Source organism: Echinops telfairi, unplaced genomic scaffold (genome assembly GCF_000313985.2).
Source record: "Echinops telfairi isolate 266 unplaced genomic scaffold, ASM31398v2 ScPeMD7_1713;HRSCAF=2227, whole genome shotgun sequence".
In the NCBI taxonomy this organism is placed as follows: Eukaryota; Metazoa; Chordata; class Mammalia; order Afrosoricida; family Tenrecidae; genus Echinops; species Echinops telfairi.
The window spans coordinates 11187069-11193809 of NW_022105611.1; positions in this window are offsets into that span (position 1 = coordinate 11187069).

Consider the following 6741-nt stretch of genomic DNA (forward strand, 5'->3'; position numbering starts at 1 on the left):
GGAAAGCACTGTGGACTTGAGTTATATGACAGGAATTTGGGGCTTTTGGATTCTATTTACTGGTGTTATGACAGTAAAAGCCACGTAAGTGTTCTGAGTCTGATTTCTTTATTTCAGTCTTTCACAGGGACTCTATGAATAAGAATTGGCTCACTGATGATTTTTTTTGGTAAGGTCAAAGGATAAAATGTATATGGAAGTACATTGTTCCACACAAACTGTGAGCAAAGTTCAGTGGAAAAGTAACAAGAGTGGGGAGAACATTGATTGATAGTCAATCAATAAATTTAAAAACTTACTTCTTTGTGACGTAAATTGCCGTTGAGTTAATGCTGCCTCATAGTGCCCCTGTGAGTTTCGCCGATGACAGCTCTTTCGGGAGGAGAAAGCCCCTTCTTTCTTCCTTGGAATGGCTCGTGGTTTCACAGTACTGAGTTTGGTTAATAGCCCAGCATGTAACCATGACACCAGTAGGGAGCCTTCGTGGCATAGTGGTTACTTGTTGGGCTGTTAACCATAATGTTACTAGTTTGAAACCACCAGCTACTCCATAAGAGAAGCATGAGGCTCCTATTCCCATAAAAATTTATAGCCTCGGAAACCCACAGGGACAGTGCTACCCTGGTTCCAAACGGTCGCCATGAGTTGGCATCCACTTGATGGCAGTGAGTTTGTTTTGGTTTGCTTTGGTGTGACTTTGGCCATATTATTGGGCTTCGGTGACCATTCTTACTCTCATCTGCAACATCTATCTCTTATAATTGTGGAGAAGCGTAAAGGCAGCCATGTATTTAAGGCACTCTTAGTCTCTAACTGGCGCCCAGGACAAGTTAAAGCAGCACTCGATTTGTGAGAACTTCATTTATCATTTGTTTAGTCAGTGGTGGTCTTCAAATAATTAAAAAACTGGTTTTCTGCCCTAATGATTGATTCAACTATAAAAACCAATATTTTTTAATACAATTAATACTTAAAAACCAATAAAAAGGTATACACAAATAGATTCTAAGAGTTTAAAAATATTAATGAAAAATCATTACATAAAACAATAAAACTATTATTTAATATACTTCCCTAATGCTTCTGGATTGGTGTCCACACATGCAATATAGTTTTCACTTTTGTCTGAGCTTCTTTGGCTGAGTGATTTATCCTTAACCATTTTTTCACTGCAGGAGTAGGATCCCAATTCTTTAGAGGTCAGCCAATTAGACAACAGTCATTATGATCGATGATATATTGGAAACAGTTAGTTGACTGCTCTTTTCTGAACAGCTTATATTCCTCTTTGAAAACCCCCTTTCTGCGTCTGCTGAACTTACAGCAGTTGTTCTGACAGAACTTTTAGCTCTTTGAACACATCCAGGAATTTCATAATTCTCTCACAATATCTTATGGGGACATGGGGCAAAACACAAAGCTGAAATGAATGATAGCACATCACTCTCTGGTTGCTTGGCACCTTTCCCCTTTACATCCTGTCTGTTTACTGAATAACAGATACAAGGGAATAAAAATGAAGTATTTCATCAAAAGTTAGTGTGTTTTATGGGATGAATAAATAAATAAATATTACAAGCATAGTTCCATCAAAATGTTTACACCTATGGGCAGAATGAAGATTACTATGGTTGCACCGGTGAATATTCAGAAAGAGTATGGGAGGTAAATTTGTGATTTCCACATTGGGTGGCAGCCCAGAGGTCCACCTGATTAGAAATACCATTTTCACAGCCATTATGCTGAACTCAACACAAAATTAGGTATGAGTTGGGTTGAACTGGTGCGAACTGGCTGAATTCCACTGGTTGTAGGTCTTAAGGGCCTTTGATTTGCAACAACTGGTATAAGCCAATGAAACATTTCCCTGTCCTGTGCCATTCCTATAACTGGTATGTTTTAGCCCATTTGTGCATCCACTGTATCAATCCATCTTCTGATTTTTTGCTGATCTTCAACATTGATGTCCTTCTCCAGAGACTGGTCTCTGCTGGTAGCAGGTTTAAATAGGCGAGAGGAAGTCTCACTACCCTCGGTTCTAAGGTGCATTCAGCCTGTTCTTCCAAAATAGACCTGTCCATGGTTCTGGCAGTCCAGCTCACTCTGTATGCCTTGTGCCCTGTCGAATGACCAACAACACGCAGGGGTACCTAGTTTCTAACGTGTGTTAAGCCCTATCTAACATAGCTGCTCATTGGACTGCTAACCACCAGGCCAGCAGTTCAAAATGACCAACCGCTCCTTGGAGAAAGACAGGGCTTTCTCCTCTCATACAGAGTGACAGTCTCAGAAACACAGGGCGGTTCTACCCTGTCCCATAGGGCTGCTATGAGCCAGCAGTGAGTTTGCTTTGGTTTGGTTTGGTATAGGATCACTATGAATTGGCACAAATGTAAAGATTGTGAGTTTTGTTTCTTTGCTTTTTCCGCTTATTACATACAAGGAGTTAATCACGATGTCACATATTTTTATGTTTTCTTATTTAAAATGCATGTTATTTAAAGTTAAATTGATATTATCCACATTTATAGGTGAGGGAACTTGGTCACAGAAAAGATAGACTCAATGAAAGGTTAGCAAAAAGCAGAGTCAAGAATGAAGTGAGAAAAAAATAAGAGCGGAGGTGGAAAAACCTGAACGGAGGGTATCTGGCAGCAAGCCAATGCTGTCTTCTTTTCTTCTATACAAGAGAGACACCGTCTAGAGGGCTGCATTGTACTAAATTCCCGATTGCGTGGGACGGGGCTCGAGTGAAAAGAGGGGTCCCAGAGGTCATTTCAGTCGTCAGAGACTGGGGGGAAAGTATGCTCAGTGCTGGGAACAGGTAGGAAGATGGTGACCGCACTGTATATTCTCCCGCGGCCGGCCTTTCTACCTTCGTCACTCACTGCTGCGGTTCTCGTTATTGACCTCACGGGCTCATTCTAAAACCGTGGCTGCTATGAGATGGAGTCAACCTGATGGCAGTGAGTGTGACGATTGCAGAAGCCTTTCGCTGACCTCTAAATGCCGATGTTCTCAGAAACAGTGACATTCTCAAATGTCATGCTTCTGCTTAAAATCTTTTACTGTTGCTGCGGTTTACAGCATTGTTAGTTTCTATTGAGAATAGGGGTTTCATGGCCTAATTTGGGGCTTTATGCCACCAGATCTTTTTATCTAATCTGCCTTATTCTATGTCTTAGTTATCTAGTGTTGCTATAACGTGAATTACACAAGTATATTCTTTTACAAATACAAGTCTATCCTCTCACAGTTTAGGGGGCTAGAAATCCTAATTCAGGATGCCTTTTCTTGGGAAAAACTTCCTCTCTGTCAATTCTGGAACAAGATCTTTGTTTCATTTCAATATCTGTGGGAATGTCCTTTAGAGATCAATGTCTTGACATTAGTCTAGGAGATTCTCAGCATAGGGACTCCACATCCTAAGGATGCTCTGTACTCCGGGCACCTTTTTGTCTATTTACTTTTATCAGTTACAATATAAAAAGTGCTACAGGCCACACTGCAGGGAAATGCCCCGTATATCAGACAAAGTGTGTGACCCAGAAAGGGTGTTGCCACTACTCATCAAACAACTGATAGGCTGATCATATCAGGTCATATCATGAGGGATAATTCATTATTCCACAAACTGCCAAGGTACTGAGAATCATGGTCATCTAAATGGACACATATCCTTAGACTATCTGAAATCTCCAATGGAAACTGTCCACCATAGGTGACCCTGCTAGTGTTTGAAATACCTGTAGTGTAGCTTATAGCATAATAACACATGACTAGTAGGAAAAACCAAGCAATAAACAGGTATTGGGAGGTGCTCATAGGAGCAGGAGGTCTGAGATCTGCTACGGCTAATCCCAGCTCACATGTGCAGGTTGATTCTCTACTCCTTCCTCCAGGTAGCAGTCTTCTTGACTGTGGTTGACAGACCAGGTATAAACAGAAGCAAACTTGCGAAGAAGATGTATGGTATTTTTACTTTTAAAACAATGAAAGAAAAGAACTGTGCCTATTGAAGAAACTAAAAGAGACAACAGATAAAGCAGGAGCTCTTTTGGACTTTGGTAGTTAATGAGGAGTGAGATATACAATGGGGCTTCAAATAGAAGTGAACGATACTGAACTTTTTCCATGGATTTTTTGAAGCTCTTCTGTGTACATGGAAGCTGGAATGTGGGAAGGAGGAGGGAGACAGAAATGATGGGGAAGAAAATGGAAGGACAGGGTTGAGGATGACCTTGTGTAAAATTTTCGGGTTTCAAAAGGGGCAGGGTTTTCTTGTGACCCAGTAGTATGACTGAAATGTTGAATATTCTGCATTCTGTGCCTATAAAGCCATTTATGAAAAAAAATCAGCCTAAAATAGTATGAAAACACTTTGAGTTCCTGAAATATTTTTATAATCAGGCCTTACATTAGCACAGTACTTCAAAGATTGTGGAGCCCTTTCACATTCAACTAAGATTTCATGATTCTATGAGAAAACTGAGGCCCAGAGAGAAGTAGCGCTTTGCCAAAAAGAGGACTCAGATCTAGGTGTTGGGCTCCATGTCAGGTTTTTCTCCCCTACTATACCTAGGTTTTCTTTATAATCTGTCAGGTCTCAGCAGTTCTATATTCTAGTTGAGTAGACCAGACCGCAAGGGTGACTGCTGCGGATTGTGGTTAATCTCTTTAGGATTTGTTGAGCATCTGTTCCTTGGTTTCTGGTGCGCAGCTCAGGAGCCTAAAATAAGACCTGGACTGCACGTGTGCAGAGCGGCTTGACGCCCTGAGGTCGGGTCTCCCTTTTGGGAATGACAAAAGCTTGTCAAAAAGGCACTCGAGAGGCGAGCTTGCTCTGCGTACCTCATAGATTGCAGAGGGATGGAATGACCTAGGGATGGAATGACCCTGGACCCAAATATTTGAAAACAGCTTCAAATCGTATAAAATGCAGCACTTGTTCTGGAAGGAGTCGCTGACTGAATCCTCTGGGCTTTCAATTCTCTTTGAAGGAAATATTCTGTTTCATGATGATTTTGTTGAGAACACGTATCTCCAGCATTTTAGCAAGAAATTCGTGCTATATTTTGAAGCACAGTGTCAGGATGCGATCTCCTATTTACTATTTGGAATTTGATTTGTAAAACAATGTGAGTATATATTTTTGCATAATTTTGAAAGAGCACTATCTTCTGAGAACATGTTCTTCTCAAAGAATGGAGATTTGCATAGAAAACCGAAGGCTGAGTGGGTTGCCAGGAGTAATAGCTTAGCCACGGTGAAGACCGTGTGTGAGGCGTCTCTTCTGAACGCACAGAGGTCACACAGGAAATCTCGACCAGAGGGAAGTGTGGAAGTTATCACTATCTGAGAGATTAAAAAATAAAACAAAATAAAAACAGAGTCAGAAGTGTAGCTAGGAAGTGACAACACTATCTCAGCTTTTGTTGCGTAATTACCACGTAACTGGAATCTCTGGCTGGTACAAAGTTTAATGTCCTTGTCAACAACTGCGAGGTTGGAGGCTTGAGTCCACTCTTCTCTGGGGGCACACTGGAAGTCCTGGCAATATATTTCTAAAATATCAGCTCTTGATAGCTACATGGGACACAGCTGCTGGACACACATGAGATTTCTAGGAATAGGAACCATCTCTATAGCAATGTTTGTTGGTTTGTTTTAAACTATATAACTACCTTAGTACCTACTATGGTAAACACTATTATGTTGGATGCGGTACACTTACGTTACCTCTTGGAACAGCTATTTAATTCTATTTATTATCACTTGTTCAACCAATTTTTATGAGATTGTAAGCTATAGAAGTGAGGTCCAAAGCACCCTTGTTTTCTTTATATTCCCAGCGTCTAGTATGGTATCTGACAAGTACCAAGAGCTCCATGATAATTGAATTAATGAATGAAGCGCTTGGGATAAAAAGATCAAAATAACAGGACATGGACACTTAAAGAGGCACAAAGACAATCTACATAATTAAGTATTTAAGAAACCTCTACTCTAGTTCACACACTGTACCATGTTTCTATTAAACTGTACAGTGTAGTGGTTTTTAGTGTATTCACAGAGGTGTGAAACTATCTCCACAATCCAAATTGAAAACATTTCATAACTTCAGAAAGAAACCGTGCCCATTAGCATACTCCTGGCAGTGTGGATTGTCTTCAAGTAGCTCCCCAGTGTCTGACATGAGTGACTAGCTGATAAGAAGAACCAAAGCCGGGCCTTTAATTATGGTCAGAATCGGTTGAGAAGGTGCTGTTGGTCAAATGATAGGAAAAGGATTCCAACCAGTGGGCTCCGGAGGGTCAGGTGCTGTTGAGAAGAACATGAATCTACCAAGCCAGAGTTTGGGAGTTCAGCAGAATCCAAAACAAACATTCATAATACACCTCAAATCTTCTACTATTGAGTTGATTCTGATCCGTATCGACCTTAGCACACAGCCTCATCTTTCTCCAGAGAAGGGCTGAGGGATTTGAACTGCTGCCTTGCAGTCAGCACCCAAACACTTAGCTGACAGTACCACCCGGGCTCATTACAATGGGGAACAGGAGATACTAACCATGAGCTGTGATTGTAATATTAAGACCCTTTGCTCTGTTTTCTGGAAGTTAGTGACCTTAACTTCCAGGAGTTGAGCCAAGCAGACAGTCAAAGGACAGCATTGTGAAAGAATGGCGATACTGCATCTTGGATTTTAGGGAAGTATTTAAATTGAAAGAAAATTCCAGA